Below are 18,986 nucleotides of genomic sequence, written 5' to 3' on the forward strand. Positions count from 1 at the left end.
AAAAAGAATTTGAAAGCTTTCTGCAAAATCTCTTCACATCTCTTGGAAAGCATGCAAAATTGCTGCAAAATCCTGACTAAACCTTTTACAGCCCAACCTTCTCATGTGCACAGGTGACCACAAAATCATAAATTGGTACCCTCAGCTGTGAGTTGACTTGTTTTACGATTTTTATATTTAATGGTGTCATTGTGTTAGCTAGCTGAGTTGTGCTGCACAACTGCATTGTAATGAGTTAATTTTGAGGTGAATTTAATTTGAGGAGCATATTGGTTACACACATCCCCTAAAACCCAGCATATGGCAACAGATTCTTGCATTTGTAAAATGTTGCACAGTTAAGAATTAGAACCTGTCTACAATCAGCTCTAATGTATTAGAGCTCGGTTTATAATGAGGGTGTAGGAGGAGTGGCTGTCTGCCAACTCACTTACTGTAAAATTGAATTGAATAAAAGCCCAGTTAAATGGGCTTGCAGACGCCAACTTTTAGTTGACAGACTATTTTGGTGTTGTAAACATGAACAGACTCATGGATTTTACACCACCCCTGCTGCTAGTGTACCTGACTGTTTAGGGGAAGTGGGCTTGTTAAATAAAGCAGGTGGCTTTCACACCACCTTCCTGCCCATCCACAGCCTGTCTGCCATATTACTGGTGGACAGGGAAGGTGCCAGGCAGCTCATTGACCTTTAGACCTATCGGGAAGTGGCCAGTTAATGGCCCCACTGCTATTTTATCTGTGGCGAGGAACGCCCAGAATTTCACTGCATGGCTACTGTCGGGCAGGAAGGGACGATGCCTCCTTTGGGGGCCCCCTGTGTCCATCGGTGGCACCTCCCCCCTCCCAAACTCATACCCACCCTCTTAATCCCTCACCCAGATTTTCAAAGGTACCCACCCCAGCACCCCATCTCACCCTACCCATTCCTCCACTGCTGGTGTCTGTGGCCTATCCAAAATTTACCTTGAAGTCCATGACACTTCTTCCTCAGGGACTGTCTGTAGTCCCAGCAGTGGTCACCCCTTGACCCTGTGCTGCTGGGACTACAGGGCTGCCGGCCAACCTGATTGCCTGGCAGCTCTCAGGACAGGACTTACTCCAAGATGGGGTGGATGTCTCACTCTGAGACAATGAAAATTGCTTGCAGCGCAGTAACCCTGCGGTGTTCCCAGGTTTCAGGCGAGTGGGTTGACGACTGAGAGTTTTGCTTGGGAGGGCGAATGGGGAATGCAGTGCCCCGTAAAATTCAGCCCATGTGTTTAATTCAAGGAGACCTACATCACCTATTTAAATTTCTGACGGACCTGACCAATGGTAAGAAGCCTTACAACACCAGGTTAAAGTCCAACAGGTTTGTTTCAAATCACTAGCTTTCGGAGCACTGCTCCTTCCTCAGGTCCTGGCTTGAGACAATTCACCTGTGATTATCTCTCTCTCCAGATGCTCTGTCTGTACCTGTAAATACTTAATTACCTGCAAAGACTTGCATTCAAAGTATCATCTTGCATCTTTGACTTTGTCTATATATATGTTTCTGGAACCCACCTCTTCATTCACCCGAGGAAGGAGCTGCGCTCCGAAAGTTAGTGATTCGAAACAAACCTGCTGGACTTTAACCTGGTGTTGTAAGACTTCTTACTGTGCTCACCCCAGTCCAACGCTGGCATCTCCACATCCTGACCAATGATGTAATAGGAAAATTTAAGGCGGAGGAGTTCAAAAAAATGTGTTGCCCACTTCATTTATAAATCTACTATTACATTGTTTTCTTATGCATCAATCATTTTAGTCCTCAAATGACAGTAAATCGCAGCTTTTTAAAGTGAAAAATATTAGTGCCAGTAGGCATTTTATTTTGAACCATGTGGTATTTTGAACCATTAGTCTTCAGCATATCTAGAATTTTCTTGTGACAGTTTAATTATTTAATTCAATCCGATTAAAAACATGAAGCTTGATTCTCCGGTCTGCCAGCCATGATTTCCTGGGCGGCATGCCCTCGCCAGCAGCAAGATTCTCTGTTCCTGTCAATAGGATTTCCCGTTATAGCCACCCCATGTCACCGGGAAACCCACGATCGTGGGTGCGCTGCCAGCGCAAGGAAGAATCCCGGCAGCAGAGAATCCAACCCATGAATTGTGGAAGACTTTACTTACCATTGTTTGTGGAGGGGTCACTGCTTTTTGATTTATAACCTAGACATGGGTGTACAATTTCTTTCTTTTTTTTAAAATATATTTTATTCAAAAATTTTTGGCCAAACAAAACAATACAAAGGTTTTCCTTTTTACAACACTAAATCAGTATAAATAACAGTGGCCGTTTTAACAAATAAATTAATAATATATAAACTAAATGGCAACTGCCATATCAAAAATAATAACTCTCCAAAAATAAAATCAAACAATCCAATATACATAACCTAGTACTAATATCTATACACACACATCCCTGAGGACCCGCCCGGGCCCTCCCTCCCCCCCCCCCCCCCCCCCCCTCCCCCCTGGGTTGCTGCTGTTACCTTCCCATTTCCTTTATCGTTCTGCGAGGTAGTCAATGAACGGTTGCCACCGCCTGGTGATCCCTTGAGCCGAACCCCTTAGTACGAACTTTATCCGTTCTAATTTTATAAACCCTGCCATGTCATTTATCCAGGTCTCCACGCCCGGGGGTTTGGCTTCCTTCCACATAAGCAATATCCTTCACCGGGCTACTAGGGACGCAAAGGCCAAGACATCAGCCTCTTTCGCCTCCTGCACTCCCGGCTCTTCTGCAACCCCGAATATAGCCAACCCCCAGCCTGGCTCGACCCGGACCCCCACCACCTTCGAAAGCACCTTTGCCACCCCCACCCAGAACCCCTGCAGTGCCGGACATGACCAAAACATGTGGGTGTGGTTTGCTGGGCTTCTCGAGCATCTCCCACACCTATCCTCTACCCCGAAAAATTTACTGAGCCTTGCTCCGGTCATATGCGCCCTGTGTAAAACCTTGAATTGTATCAGGCTTAGCCTGGCGCACGAGGACGACGAGTTTACCCTACGTAGGGCATCAGCCCACAGCCCCTCCTCAATCTCTTCCCACAGCTCTTCTTCCCATTTCCCCTTCAGCTCATCCACAATGATCTCCCCCTCGTCCCTCATTTCCCTGTATATATCCGACACCCTACCATCCCCCACCCATGTCCCTGAGATCACTCTATCTTGAATCTCCTGCATCGGGAGCTGCGGGAATTCCCTCACCTGTTGCCTCGCAAAAGCCCTCAGTTGCATGTATCGAAATCCATTCCCTTGGGGCAACCCATATTTTTCCGTCAGCGCTCCCAGACTCGCAAACGTCTCGTCTACGAACAGATCTCTCAGTTGCACAACCCCAGCTCTCTGCCATGCTCCAAATCCCCCATCCATTCTCCCCGGGGCAAACCTATGGTTATTTCTTATCGGGGACCGGACCGAGGCTCTCGTCCTTCCCCTATGTCGTCTCCACTGCCCCCAAATTTTTAGTGTTGCCACCACCACTGGACTTGTGGTGTATTTCTTCGGGGAGAACGGCAACGGCGCCGTCACCATTGCTTGTAGGCTGGTTCCCTTGCAGGACGCCATCTCCAATCTCTTCCACGCCGCTCCCTCCCCTTCTCCCATCCACTTACACACCATTGAGATATTAGCGGCCCAGTAGTATTCACTTAGGCTTGGTAGTGCCAGCACCCCCCTATCCCTGCTACGCTGCAAGAACCCCATCCTCACTCTCGGGGTCTTCCCGGCCCACACAAAACTCGTGACACTTTTCTCAATCCTCTTGAAAAAAGCCTTCGTGACCATCACCGGAAGGCACTGAAACACAAAGAGGAATCTCGGGAGGACTACCGTTTTGACCGCCTGCACCCTACCCACCAGTGACAGGGGCACCATGTCCCATCTCTTAAAATCCTCCTCCATCTGTTCCACCAATCTTGTTAAATTAAGCCTATGTAAGGTTCCCCAACTCCTGGCTATCTGAATCCCTAAGTACCGGAAATCTCTTGTCACCTTCCTCAGCGGTAAGTCATCTATTCCCCTGCTCTGCTCCCCCGGATGCACCACAAACAGCTCACTCTTACCCATATTCAATTTGTACCCCGAAAATTCCCCAAACTCCCTGAGTGTCTGCATTATCTTAGGCATCCCCTCCACTGGGTCCGCAACATACAGCAATAAATCATCTGCATACAAGGATACCCGGTGTTCTTCTCCTCCCCTGAGTACTCCCCTCCATTTCCTGGAGCCCCTCAGTGCTATGGCCAGGGGCTCAATCGCCAATGCAAACAGTAACGGAGACAGGGGACACCCCTGCCTCGTCCCTCTATGAAGACGGAAGTAATCAGACCTCTGTCTGTTCGTGACCACACTCGCCACCGGGGCCCTATACAGCAGCTGTACCCATCCGATATACCCTTCTCCAAAACCAAATCTCCTCAGCACCTCCCACAGATAATCCCACTCCACTCTGTCGAATGATTTCTCGGCATCCATCGCCACCACTATCTCCGCCTCCCCCTCTGGTGGGGGCATCATCATTACCCCTAGCAACCTCCGTATGTTCGTGTACAGATGTCTCCCCTTAACGAACCCAGTTTTATCCTCGTGGACCACCCCCGGGACACAGTCCTCTATCCTCGTCGCCATCACCTTGGCCAGGAGCTTAGCATCTACATTTAAAAGGGAAATGGGCCTGTAGGACCCACACTGCAGCGGGTCTTCTTCCTTCTTCAAAAGGAGCGATATCGTTGCCTCCGACATAGTCGGGGGCAGCTGCCCCCTTTCCCTGGCCTCATTAAAGGTTCTCGTCAAAAGCGGGGCCGGTAGGTCAATATACTTCCTGTAAAATTCCACCGGGAATCCATCCGGTCCCGGGGCCTTCCCCGCCTGCATGCTCCCAATCCCTTTTACCACCTCCTCCATCTCATCTGTGCTCCCAGTCCCACCCTCTCCTGCTCCTCCACCTTCGGGAATTCCAGCTGATCCAAGAAACACCTCATTCCCTCCTTCCCTTCCGGGGGCTGAGCCTTATATAACCTCTCATAAAATGCCTTGAAATGTTCACTCTCTCCGCTCCCCGTTCCATCTCTCCCTCCTCATCTCTCACCCCACCTATCTCCCTCGCTGCTCCCCTCTTCCTCAATTGGTGGGCCAGTAGCTGACTCGCCTTCTCTCCATACTCATACTGTACCCCCTGTGCCCTCCTCCACTGTGCCTCTGCCTTACCCGTGGTCAGCAGGTGGGTGTACAATTTCAACAATTGAAGATGTTGCAAGATTTAGAAGCATTGTGAACTGTGATAAACTTCAAGAGGTGCTGGACTAGGGTGGGCTCAGTCAGAAGTCTCACTGCACCAGGTTGAAGTCACTTCACCTGATGAAGGAGCAGCACTCCGAAAGCTTGTGATTTCAAATAAACCTGTTGGACTTTAACCTGGTGTAGTGAGACTTCAAGAGGACATAGACAAGCTGGTGGAATGGGCTGACACGTGGCAGATGAAATTTAATGTAGAGACGTGTGAAGTGATATAGTTTGGTCAGAAGAACGAGAAGAGGTGGTGTGAAATAAACGGCGCAATCCTGAAGGAAACACAGTAACAGAGGGACCTGTGTGTATACGTGCATAAATCCTGAAAGGTGGCAGAACAGGTTGAGAAATTAAATAAAAAATTATACTGAATTCTGGGTTTTATGCATGGGGTGCAGAGTTCAAGCGTAATTAACCTTCATCAAACACTGGTTCCGCCTCAAAGGGAAGGATGTGACTGTTTTAGGAAGGTTGCAGAAAAGACTTATAAAAATGGTACTGAGCATGAGAGACTTCAGTTATCCTGGATAGATTGGCAAAGCTGGGGCTGTTCTCCTTGAAGAGAGAAGGTTGAGAGGAGATTTCCAGATGTGTTCAAAATCATGAGGTGTCTGAAGAGCGCAAACAGGGAGAAACCGTTCCCATTAGTAGAAGATCGAGAACCCTATGGTGATTAACAAAAGAACCAGAGACACGGTGGTTAGCACTGCTGCATCACAGCGCCAGGGACCGGGTTTGATTCCGGCTTTGGTCGACTGTCTGTGTGGAGTTTCCATGTTCTCCCTGTATCTGCGTGGGTTTCCTTCGGGTGAACCAGTTTCCTCCCACAGTCCAAAAATGTGCAGTTTAGGTGGATTGGCCAAGATCAATGCACAGGATTACGGGGAAAGGGTGGGGGAGTGAGCATACTTAAAGTGCTCCTTCAAAGGACCAGAGCAGATGCGATGGGCCAAATGGCCTCCTTCTGTACAATAGAAATTCTATGGACATGAGTATAAACCTCTATGTAACAAGTAGTTTGGATCTGGGATGCACTGCCTGCGCATATGGTGGAGACAATTTCACTTGTGGGTTTCAAAAGGGAACTGGATAATTATCTGCATGTAAAAGATTTTACTGGGCTACAGGGAAAAGATCACAGAGTGGGACTAGCTGAGTTTCTGTTGCAGAGAGCTGACACATAGACAATGGGCGGAATTCTTCCATGTCCCCACAGGTGGGTTGATTGGTTGGCGTGGGGGTGGTGGGTGACTTTATGACGCCCAGACAGGATGGCAGACTATGTACCATCAGGCCTGTCCCTCCACAGAATATGGGGGAAACGCCCAGTTACATGATTAATGAGGTCGGGGCCGGAAGATTTTAACTGTATTCCAACCGGCCTCCACAGTGGGAAAGACTCTACGTTCCTGCCCCTTCCACAGTATGGAGTCCCTAGGTGGGAGAATTTCACTCAATGTGCTGAATGGCTTCCTTCTGTGCAGTAACCATTCTATGATTCTGGTCTAGACACATTCAAGGAAGTTGATAAACGGAGGGAGAAGAGAGAGGCTGAAGGTTATCCTGATAGGGTGACCAAGAAGGGTGGAGGAGGCTTATGTGGAACATCAACAGCTACATGGATGGAGTGGGCCAAATGGCCTGTTTCTGTGCTGTAAAAATCATGTAGAAGCTGTCAGCAGCGAATACCAACAGTAAACTGTGTCTCATATCTTCAGGCCACAATAGCCAAGGGTTAATATAAATCACTCTCTATCCCGCCCCCACTCTCTCTCTCGCCACACACTCTCTCTCTCTCTCCCCACACACTCTCTCTCTCCCCACGCACTCTCTCTCTCTCCACACGCATTCTCTCTCTCTCCCCACGCACAGACACTTTCCCCACACACACATACTCCTCCCCCACTTCCTCGCTCCCCCCACACTCGCTCTCTTCCCACACACGCTCTCTTTCCACACACGCTCTCTTTCCACACACGCTCTCTTCCCACACACTCTCCTCACAAATTCTCTCTCTCTCCACACACTCTCTCTCTCCCCACACACACACACTCTCCCCACACACAGACACACTCTCCCCACACAAATGTACTCCCTCCCCCACTTTATTTCTCCCCCCTACACTCTCTCTCTCCTTTGCCCATCCCATTACATGCTCTCCCTTTCACAGTCTCCAGTCACTCACTCACTCAGGTGGCTTTAAGCTCCACCATTCCAACTCCCTCACCTGGGCCCTGCACCGTCACTCCAGCTGCCTCGCCTGGGCCCTACAACGTACATTCAGTACCTTCCCGCTCTTTGCTCCTTGCTCAATCAGTAAATGAGCCTATCAGCAGCAAACAAGGGAAGAGACCTGTCATAATATCCACTCATGTATATAATGAGATGCAGACAGGCAGTGATTGACACACAGGATGACCAGGAAGCACACAACACAGTGCAGCCAATCACCAGATAGGACACTACCACTATAAAGCCAGAGGGCACTAGGTTTCCCGCCCTCTCGGGACCCAGCCACTGAGACAGTCAGAGTCCACGAGCTAGCAAGTGCAAACACCAGGCGGTAGCTAGTAAGTCTGGTCAGGCTACTACAAGGTCTCCAGTCAGTTCAGTATAGTGTCGACCCACAGCTGAATATGTATATCAGTTCTATTGTTGAATAAAACAGTGTTGGATCTTCTCCAGTGTTAGATGTCTGTTTCTAGCTTCCCTGCATCGAGTGCAGTCCACATCGAACCTACATGCCTAACACATCATGGTATCAGAGTGATACTGATCTTGACGGACCTACCTCGAGTGAATCAGCATTGACCAGCAAGCAGCCATCCGGTGAAATGGAAAACATCCAGCCTCCTCCGCAGCTCCGCATCTCCGGCAACCTCGGCGCCAATTGGAAAACCTTCAAGCAAAAGTTCCTCTTGTACATCGAGGCCTCCGACCTCAAAGCAGCATCGGATGCCAGGAAGATCGCGCTATTTCTCTCCACTGCGGGGGACCACGCCATCCACATCTACAACTCCCTTACGTTCGCTGACGGCGAAGACAAAACAAAATTCAAAACAGTCCTGCTGAAGTTTGACAGCCACTGCGACATTGAGGTGAATGAGAGCTTTGAACGGCAGCAGAGGCTTCAGGGTAAGGATGAACCTTTTCAGTCCTTCGTGACCCATCTCCACATCCTAGCGCAGTCATGTAACTATGTCTCGACGGCTGATTCCATGATCCGGGATCAGATCTTTTTCATGCCAGATTCCGATCCTAACAGCCCAACAGACCCTGATGCTGAGTGCCTCAAGTCCCCATACCAGGTGGGCATCATAACTACACATGCGCTGCCTTCCACCACAATGGCGAAACGCCTCTCGATCCTCAGTGCGGATCCCGACGACGAGTGGTGTGCTGTCCTCACATTTAACACGTCTCGCATCCGATTTAAACTGGACATCGGCGCTTCAGCGAACCTCATCTCAAAATCCAACCTCGACACCATCCGCGCCAGACCAAGCATTTATCCACCGGCCTGCCAGCTCCTTGACTACAATGGCAGTGCCATAGCTGCCATTGGCTCCTATCAACTAGGGGTATCCAACAAGGCAATCAAGGCAACACTGCGGTTTGAAATCATCGGGCCTGACAGGGCATCCCTGCTCAGTGCTCGAGCCTGCAAGCTCCTGAACCTGGTTCAGCGAGTCCACACCATGTCATCATCACCGGCGACGGCCTCGCCTGATGGAAACTTGCAAGCCGACATAGATGACATTATCACGCAGTACCACAGCGTACTCGATGGAATGGGCACACTCCCAAACTTATATAAAATCCTGCTCAAGCCGATCTCCACCCCTGTAATTCATGCACCACCCCGGGTGCCGGCACCCCTTAAGGATCGTCTGAAGAAGCAATTACAGGACCTCCAAGGCCAGGGCATCATATCGAAGGTCACAGAGCCAACGAACTGGGTCAGCTCCATGGTCTGCGTAAAGAAGCCGTCAGGGGAGCTTCGCATTTGCATTGATCCTCAGGATCTAAACCGCAACATCATGCGGGAGCATTACCCGATACCAAAACGTGAAGAGTTGACCAGTGAGATGGCTCATGCCAAATTCTTTACTAAGCTGGATGCCTCCAAGGGTTTTTGGCCAATACAGCTGGACGCGTCCAGTCGCAAGCTGTGCACGTTCAACACCCTGTTCAGTCGCTACTGCTACAACCGGATGCCTTTTGGGATCATATCTGCCTCCGAAGTATTTCACCGCATCATGGAGCAGATGATGGAGGGCATCGATGGGGTGCGAGTATACGTTGACGATGTAATTATCTGGTCCACAACGCCCCAGGAACACATCGCTCGCCTCAAGAAGGTATTCCAGAGAATTCATGAACAGGGTCTCCAGCTCAACAGGGCCAAGTGCTCATTTGGTCAATCAGATATTAAGTTCCTGGGTGACCACATCTCGCAGCAGGGCGTGCGGCCAGATGCCGATAAGGTCTCGGCGATCAACGCCATGAAGACCCCGGAGGACAAGAAGGCGGTCCTCCACTTCCTCAGGGTGGTCAACTTCCTCGGAAAATTCATTCCCAATATGGCATCCCATACCACAGCCCTCCGCCATCTCGTCAAGAAGTCAACGGAATTCCAGTGGCTGCCCACGCATGAAGAGGAATGGCGTGAGCTGAAAGCAAAGCTCACCACAGCCCGGTTCTAGCGTTCTTTGACCCAACCAAGGAAACCAAGATATCGGCTGATGCAAGCCAGGACGGCATTGGGGAGGTGCTCCTTCAGCGTGATGATTCCTCGCCCTGGGCTCCAGTGGCGTATGCCTCCAGGGCCATGACGCCCACTGAGCAACAGTACACTCAGATTGAGAAGGAGTGTCTGGGCCTCCTGACATGGATAATCAAGTTTCGCGACTACGTTTACGGGCTGCCAAAATTCACGGCAGAAACGGACCACAGGCCTCTAGTCCATATAATCCAGAAGGATTTAAATGACATTACACCTCGGTTACAGCAAATTCTTCTGAAGCTACGCCGCTACGACTTCGAACTTGTCTACACGCCAGGCAAAGAGCTGATCGTTGCAGATGCCCTATCCAGGTCCATTACCACACCGTGTGAACAAAGTGACTTCATCTGCCACATGGAAGCGCAGGTGCAGTTGTGTGCCACCAACCTTCCGGCCTCTGACGAATGGGTGGTCCAAATTTGTGAGGAGACAGCCAAGAATCCTCTGCTGCAGCATGTGATGCAGCACCTTACCAATGGCTGGCAGAAAGGACAATGTCCCCAGTTCTATAACGTAAAAGAAGACCTGACGGTGGTGGAGGGAATCCTTCTGAAACTCGACAGGATCGTAATTCCTCAGAGCATGCGGGCTCCAAGTGGGTCACCTTGGGGTCGAGAAATGCCGACGCAGAGCTCGGGAGGCGGTCTATTGGCCGGGCATCAGCCAGGACATTGCCGACACAGTACTCAACTGCCCTACCTGTCAGAAGTTTCAACCAGCTCAACCCAAGGAAACGCTGCAACAGCACGAGATCGTGACCGCTCCGTGGTCCAAAGTAGGTGTAGACCTTTTCCATGCCAAGGGACGTGATAACGTGCTCCTGGTCGACTACTTCTCCAGTTATCCAGAAGTGGTGAAACTGTCCAACCTCACGTCAAAGGCGGTAATCAAAGCCCGCAAAGAAACGTTCGCCAGGCACAGGATACCGCTCACGGTAATGAGCGACAACAGTCCATGCTTTTACAGCCAGGAATGGTCTGATTTTGCACAGTTCTACAACATCCGTCAGGTAACCTCCAGTCCCCACTACCCGCAGTCAAACGGGAAGGCCGAGAAAGGGGTCCATATTGTAAAGCGCTTGCTGTGCAAAGCTGCAGACTCAGGCTCCGACTTCAACCTAGCAATGCTGGCATACAGGGCAACCCCACTGTCCACTGAGTTGTCTCCAGCGCAGATGCTCATGAATCGCACTCTGAGGACGACAGTTCCAGCCATCCATGTTCCAGGCCTTGACCACCTCACGGCCTTACAGAAAATGCAGCAGTCATGGGCCCAACAGAAGGCCACATACGATGCTCATGCCACGGATCTACACGAGCTGGCCCCAACTGATCATGTTTGTGTCCAGTTGCCTGAGGGCGGCTGGTCAGCCACAGCTGTTGTGATCAAACAAGTGGCCCCAAGATCGTTCCTTGTCTGCATGGCTGATGGCTCCCTGCTACGGCGCAACAGACGGGCACTGCGAAGAGTTCCATGCCCGCTACCTGACCGAAGTGCCCCGCCGCCTACGATGCTTCCTCCGGACATACCCTGCCACGAGGCCACCGATCTACCAGCAATCCTGCTGGCCCATGCGACCAACGCGATGGCAGCGATCCCGCCTATCCACGTGCAGGCAGATCCTGATCCACCTCTGCAGCGATTGTCAAGAATTCGTCGCCCACCACAAAGACTGAATCTGTTGACTGAAAGCTTGTACATTTTGTGACTTCATCGATTTAACCTTTGTAAATATTGTTTTGTTTGCCTTGTATCTGCACTATCGACACCTTCCTATGTATATACGTTCATTTAGACACCTTTTGTATATAGTCAGGCATATATATATATATATAAACGCACGCACACTTTAGTATATATTTATCTAAAAAAAAGGGGGGAGATGTCATAATATCCCCTCATGTATATAATGAGATGCAGACAGGCAGTGATTGACACACAGGATGACCAGTAAGCACACAACACAGTGCAGCCAATCACCAGACAGGACAATACCACTATAAAGCCAGAGGGCACTAGGTTTCCCGCCCTCTCGGGACCCAGCCACTGAGGCAGTCAGAGTCCATGAGCTAGCAAGTGCAAACACCATGCGGTAGCTAGTAAGGCTGGTCAGGCTACTACAAGGTCTCCAGTCAGTTCAGTATAGTCTCGACCACAGCTGAATATATAAATCAGTTCTATCGTTGAATAAAACAGTGTTGGATCTTCTCCAGTGTTAGACATCTGGGGCGAAATTCTCCCCCAACGGCGCGATGTCCGCCGACTGGCGCCAAAAACGGCGCCAATCAGACGGGCATCCCGCCGGCCCAAAGGTGCGGAATGCTCCGCATCTTTGGGGGCCGAGCCCCAACATTGAGGGGCTAGGCCGGCGCCGGAGGGATTTCCGCCCCGCCAGCTGGCGGAAATGGCGTTTGTTGCCCCGCCAGCTGGCGAAAATGGCGTTTGGTGCCCTGCCAGCTGGCGCGGAAATGCGGCGCATGCGCGGGAGCATCAGCGGCCGCCGACAGTTTCCTGCGCATGCGCAGTGGGGAGAGACTCTTCTGCCTCCGCCATGGTGGAGGCCGTGGCGGAGGCGGAAGGGAAAGAGTGCCCCCACGGCACAGGCCCGCCCGCGGATCGTGGCCCCCGATCGCGGGCCAGGCCACCGTGGGGGCACCCCCGGGGGTCAGATCGCCCCGCGCCCCCCCCCCAGGACCCCGGAGCCCGCCCACGCCGCCTGGTCCCGCCGGTAAATACCAGCTTTGATTTACGCCGGCGGGACAGGCAATTTCTGGGCGGGACTTCGGCCCATCCGGGCCGGAGAATCGAGCGGGCGGTCCCACCAACCGGCGCAGCCCAATTCCCGCCCCCGCCCAATCTCCAGTACCGGAGACTTCGGCGGGGGCGGGGGCGGGATTCACGGCGGCCCGGCAGGGGGTCGGAGAATGACGTCCCTGTTTCTAGCTTCCCTGCATCGAGTGCAGTCCACATCGAACCTACCTGCCTAACACATCAAGACCAGTCTGTGATTTGACCTGGAGGTGACCTGGGATTCTTCGGTAATGTTTGTGGATGTCACTTGAAGCAGGTGTGCGTTCCACTGCATTTAGTACATTCTATAATCTGGAAACCATTCATTGTATCTAAAAAAAACCCAAATCAAATAAACATCCCTTCTTCAGCTAGGAAAACCTGGCTCACTCAAAGCTCAATGTCATACCATGAAATCACGGTCGTTTCCTAATACCCTTCAGGAAATGGAACGCATCATCTGACATGTGGTCTCGCCTACATGTGACTCCAATCTAGCAAATGTTGTTAATTTAACCCTGACAGATTCAGCATCCCTGTGTAGCATTCCATGGGTTACTTTCTTCCTTTCAGGTCCTCTTAATTTCCAACATTATTTTCTTACGTCTAGCAGACAAATAACAAGTGTACAGATCGAGGAGCATTATTGGATGTGAAGAGAGTAACATGAAAGACAGAGAGACGCAGACATTTTCTTCAAGATTCCTTTAAAGGGTTTATTTTAAAAAATCATGTGCTCGGGTTCTATGCCATTCTGTCCACATCTAGTAACCCCCTTGGTTATCGTCGACAACTTGCATTTACCTGGCATCTTTAACGTTGTGAAGCACCTTGGGGCATTCAATTAAACATAATTTGACACTGAGCCACATAAGGAGATATTGGGACAGATGCTCAAAGAGGAAAGATTTAAGGAGCATCGTAAAGACAGGTGGAGGCATTTGGGAAGGGTATAAAGAACGTAGGAAATCAGAGAAGGTGAAGACCATACAGCCTGTTTAGTCTGTCCTGTCATTCAACATAGAATCCATAAAATCCCTACAGTGGGGCGGCACGATGGCGCAGAGGTTAGCACTGCTGCCTCACGGCACCAAGGATACAGGTTTGATCCCAGCCCGGGTGAATGTCTGTGTGGAGTTTGCACATTCTCACCGTGTCTGTATGGTCTGACCCCCACAACCTAAAGATGTGCAGGGCAGGTGGATTGGCCTCACTAAATTGCCCCTTAATTGGAAAAAATTTAAGAAAAAAAAATGATTGAAAAAAAGAATCCCTACAGTGCAGAAGGGGACCATTTGGTTCAGCGGGACTGCATCAGCCCTCACAATATTGACTGATTTTCAGCATCAACTCAATTTTCCCACTTACTCCCCATATACCCTGATTCCTTGAGAGACCAATAATCTGTATATCCCAGCCTCAAGTACATTCAATGGTGGCGCATTCACAGCCCTCTCAAGCTGAGAACACCGATAGATTCAAAACCCTTTCAGCCTCTCATCAAAGGACAATGCTCGCATCACGGTAAACATTCACTGCACTGCCTCAAATGCAGAGATACCCTTGCTTAAATATGGAGACCAAAATTGAGCACAGTGTTCTCGGTGTGGCCTCACACAATCCCTGTGCAACTGCAGCCAGATTCTTTCATTCTTACACTTCAATCCCTTTGCAAGGAAGGCCAACATGCCATTTGCTTGGTGCTCCTGAATGCTTTTTACATTCCTTGTTGTGAGCATAGCCAATTCTCTTTGGACATCAGCACTGACAAGTGTAATGCCTTTTAAAAAGTATTCTGCTTTTCTATTCTTTTGACTAACGATAACCTCATCTTCCCCACGTTATAGTCCATCTGCCACCTTGTTGCCCACTCACTTATTCTGTCAAACCTCTAGAGCTTGGGACGAGGCACGGCCGCCAACGGTAGAGCGATTAAAATCGGGGATGACCTGGAACAGCACAAATATCTCTGAAGTTGTAGGTCTGGAAGAGATGACAGAGATAGGGAAAGGCAAGCCTGTGGAGAGATTTGAAAACAAGGATGAGAATTTAAAAACTGCGACATTGACAACCAATGCAGGTTAGTGAGCACATGAGCAAGGGTGTACCAGACCTAGTGCAAGTTAGGATAAGAGCAACAGAGGGTGCAATTCAGTGGACACAAGTTAAAGTACACTGAATGGCCCATTCCGCCAGGTGTTTCTCGGTGGCTACAGCCCGGAGAAACACCCCACAATCCAATGCACTTTGCCATTTGTTTTGACCTTGGGGAGATCCTCTCTACTGAGGCCGCACCTAGAGGGTTTCTGCAGCAAAGGCTCCTCATGGATAGGTACGCCATTTTCTCTGGCAGCCTAGATCACCCCACCCCCCTTTCAGGTTCCCCAGCACCCCTCTTTTGACTCACCCTCTCCCAACCTTGGGGAGACCCCGTGAACCCCCACCCCCTCACCTGGCAAGGCACATCCTGGCCTGATCCCTGGCAATGCCAACCTGGCACCTGGGTAAGTGCCAGACTGGCAGTGCTAAGGTGCCCAGGTTCCAGGGGAAGTGCCAGGGTACCACCCTGCCCTGTCGCCGACCACCTGGGGGTCGCCAATGTGTGGACCAGTACTAAACGGCGCCCTGGTGAAGTCTCCCAGGCATGGCCGGTGAGTCCAGCGTCGGGGTATTTAAATGAGCTGCAAGGCTAATTTAAATATGCTGATCTGGATCGCGCCCAGCGAGACTGAGAGCCAGATCGCACCGGCCTGAGCGAGTCGGGTGACACTCAACCTGCCTGGCATCCGGCATGGAGCCCGATTTGGGGCCCACGTGCAAATAATCTGTTGCATCCGGAACACAGAAAATTTCTACTTATTAACAGGAAACCCATGATCCAGTCAACCCTGAACCGATCCCTGTTGGATCTATTCAGACCTAATGCTCTTTATATCCAGTTTAGACTTCAAAAGCCAAGTGAAGTGATTCCATACAAGCATGGCTATTCAACTCATCATACCTATGCTGGCACTTGAAAAGAGCTATCCAATTTGTCCTACTCCCCCACTCTTTGCCGTATTCCTGCAAATGTTTTCACTGCAATGAATGGGACTTTTTTCATAGATAATACCTGAAGCTGCCCAGAAAATGGAATCTGGACTTTAGATTTGGAAGAAACGTCAAAGTTTAAAGTTTGTTTTCAGAAAATATTTAGCATATGTACAGAAAGAGAAAAGGTGCATTTTATACAACCTTTCACAATCTCAGGACATCCCAAAGTGCTTTACAGCCAATGGAATACTTTTGAAGTGTAGTTACTGCTGTAATCTCATAAATATGGCATAACCACGTCATGTAATGTCATGACTATGTCATGTCATGTCATAAATATGTCATGTAATGTCATAAACATGCCACGTAGTGCCATAACCATGCCCATTCATTTGCGCCCAGCAGGATTCTACAATTAGCAATGAGATACAAGACCAGCTGTGGGATTCTCCGTCGTCGGGATCCTCCGCCCCGCCGGCAGTGCACTCTCACCCGCGCGTTTTCCGATGGCGTGGGGTGGCCCACAATGGGAAACCCCATTGGCTGGCTGTGGCAACGGAGAATCCCGCCGCTGGCGGGGCGTGCCATGCCGGAAAACGGGTCTGGCGGGACAGAGAATCTAGCCCCAGATAACCTTTTTGTATACTCTAATGGGTACTTTACATCCACCTGAGAATCGAGACAGGGCCTTGGTTTAATGCTTCATTCAAAGGATAGCTCCTCTGACAGTGCAGCACTTCCTCAGTATCAGCCCAGATTGTGCCTGGAGTATCTTCCACATCTGCACACAGAAAGATGTGTCACCCAGCTGTTTAAGAATTGTGTGGCTTAGAGGACTTCCGGTTGCGGTGATGCCTTGCTAGCCGCACGTTTCGGAGGCTCCAGCTCAGACGGACCTTCGGGCTCTTTTAAGAGCCCCAACGGGGAATATTTCGACGACGCAACCCGGTGTGGGGTGTGTGAGAAGGGAGTCCCCCCCCCCCCAACAAATGAGGAAAAAACAGGCGGCGGCGGCTGCAGCGCGAGGAATCGTCGACCAAAGGGTCAGAAAGAGAGAAGCACAAGATGGCGGCAGAGAAAGCGCAGGCGACATGGGGGCCTGAGCAGGTTGAAATTTTGAGACGGTGCGTGGAGCTGCTGAAGAGGAAGGTGCTGACCCCGAAGCTACAGGCAATTGAGGGGCTCAAGGAGACACTAAAGACCCAGGAGACAGAGCTCCGCGTGGTGGAGCAGAAGGTGGCAGATAAGGAGGACGAGATCCTGGGCCTGGCGGTTAAGACACAGACGCACGAGGCACTTCATAAAAAGTGTACTGAAAGGATCGAGGCCCTAGAAAACGGAGCGCGAAGGAAGAACCTTCGGATACTGGGTCTCCCTGAGGGTGTGGAAGGAGTGGACTGTGGAGCTTATGCAAGTACGATGCTGAGCTCACTGATGGGTGCTGAGGCCCCTACGGGCCCCTTGGAGGTGGAGTGGGCACATCGGATCCCGGCGAGAAGACCAAAAGCGGGAGAACCACCCAGGGCGATAATCGTGCGATTTCACTGCCTTAAGGATAGAGAAGAGGTCCTGAGATGGGCTAAAAAGTTGCGGAGTAGCAGATGGGAGAATGCAGTGGTACGGGTGTACCAGGATTGGAGTGCGGAGGTGGCGAGAAGGAGGGCGAGCTTTAACCGAGCCAAACAGGTGTTGCATAAAAGGAAGGTGAAGTTCGGGATGCTGCAGCCGGCAAGACTATGGGTCACGTATCAGGAGAGACACCATTATTTCGAGACGGCGGAGGAAGCATGGACCTTTATCAAAGAGGAGAAATTGGATCGGAACTGAGGGACTGAAGCTGCAGGAAATGTTATTGTTAATGTTATGGTTGAAGTTAATTGAGAAGTAAATTGGGAAGGGGGGAGACATTGGGAAATGTGGGCGCCGGTGAGGGGGGAAAGACGGGACATAGTTGGAGAATGGGGTAGGGGAGGGGAAAAGGAGCTGCGCCATAAGAGGCGGGTCAGGTAAAGGGATGTTCCCGCACCAGAAAGAATAAGGCGGGAAGACAGGCGCAAGGCGGATGGGAGTTCCCCACATGGGGGGGTCGAGGAGTGAGCAGGAGTAGCCGGGGTCAGCTGAAGTCAGTTGACTTACGGAAGTAATATGGGGGGAGCAATCACGCTAGAAAGAGATCTAGCGGGGGGGGGGGGACGGGGGGGTGGACAACCGGGTTGCTGCTGCGGAAATCCAAAAGGAAATGGCTAAAGAGTGGGTGGACGGGGATGGTGTGCGACGCTGGGGGAGCGCGGAGGCGGGATATGGGACTGGCCTAGAGAAGGTAATGGCTAGTCGACACGGGAGGGGGGCAGGTAGCCCCCTAGTGAGGCTGATCACGTGAACGTGAGAGGCCTGAACGGACCGATAAAAAGGGCCCGAGTGCTCGCGCATTTGAAAGGACTAAGGGCAGACGTGGTTATGCTCCAAGAGACGCACCTAAAGGTGGCGGACCAAGTTAGGTTAAGGAAAGGATGGGTGGGACAGGTGTTCCACTCAGGACTAGACGCAAAGAACAGAGGGGTGGCCATTTTGGTGGGGAAACGGGTAGCATTTGAAGCAAAGAACATCGTAGCAGATAGCGGAGGTAGATATGTAATGGTGAGTGGCAGGCTGGAGGGAATGGAGGTCGTGTTGGTTAATGTGTATGCCCCAAACTGGGACGATGCGGGATTTATGAGACGGATGCTGGGGCGTATACCGGACCTGGAGGTAGGAAGCTTGATTTTAGGAGGGGACTTTAATACGGTACTGGACCCGGGGCTAGATAGATCCAGCTCAAGGACCGGAAGAAGGCCAGCAGCGGCCAAGGTACTTAAGGGGTTTATGGACCAAATGGGGGGAGTGGATCCATGGCGATTTCTTAGACCTAGGGCTAGGGAGTTCTCCTTCTTCTCCCATGTCCATAAAGTGTACTCCCGGATAGATTTTTTTGTTTTGGGAAGGTCGTTGATCTCTAGGGTGGAAGAAGCTCAGTACTCAGCCATAGCGGTTTCGGACCATGCCCCACATTG

The 18,986-nt window shown here is 50.8% G+C and overlaps 1 long non-coding RNA gene across 6 annotated transcripts in view; it reads right to left on the reverse strand.

Moving 5' to 3' along the window:
* Nucleotides 1–18,986, reverse strand: part of LOC140393883 (uncharacterized) — a 294,363-nt gene that overhangs the window by 52,854 nt on the left and 222,523 nt on the right. For all 6 annotated transcript variants that reach the window (XR_011935762.1, XR_011935760.1, XR_011935763.1 and 3 more), the window contains one exon: nucleotides 14,779–14,920. This is a non-coding gene — a long non-coding RNA (uncharacterized lncRNA). The remainder of the gene's footprint in view (nucleotides 1–14,778; nucleotides 14,921–18,986) is intronic.

This window comes from Scyliorhinus torazame, chromosome 17 (assembly GCF_047496885.1).
Source record: "Scyliorhinus torazame isolate Kashiwa2021f chromosome 17, sScyTor2.1, whole genome shotgun sequence".
NCBI lineage: Eukaryota > Metazoa > Chordata > Chondrichthyes > Carcharhiniformes > Scyliorhinidae > Scyliorhinus > Scyliorhinus torazame.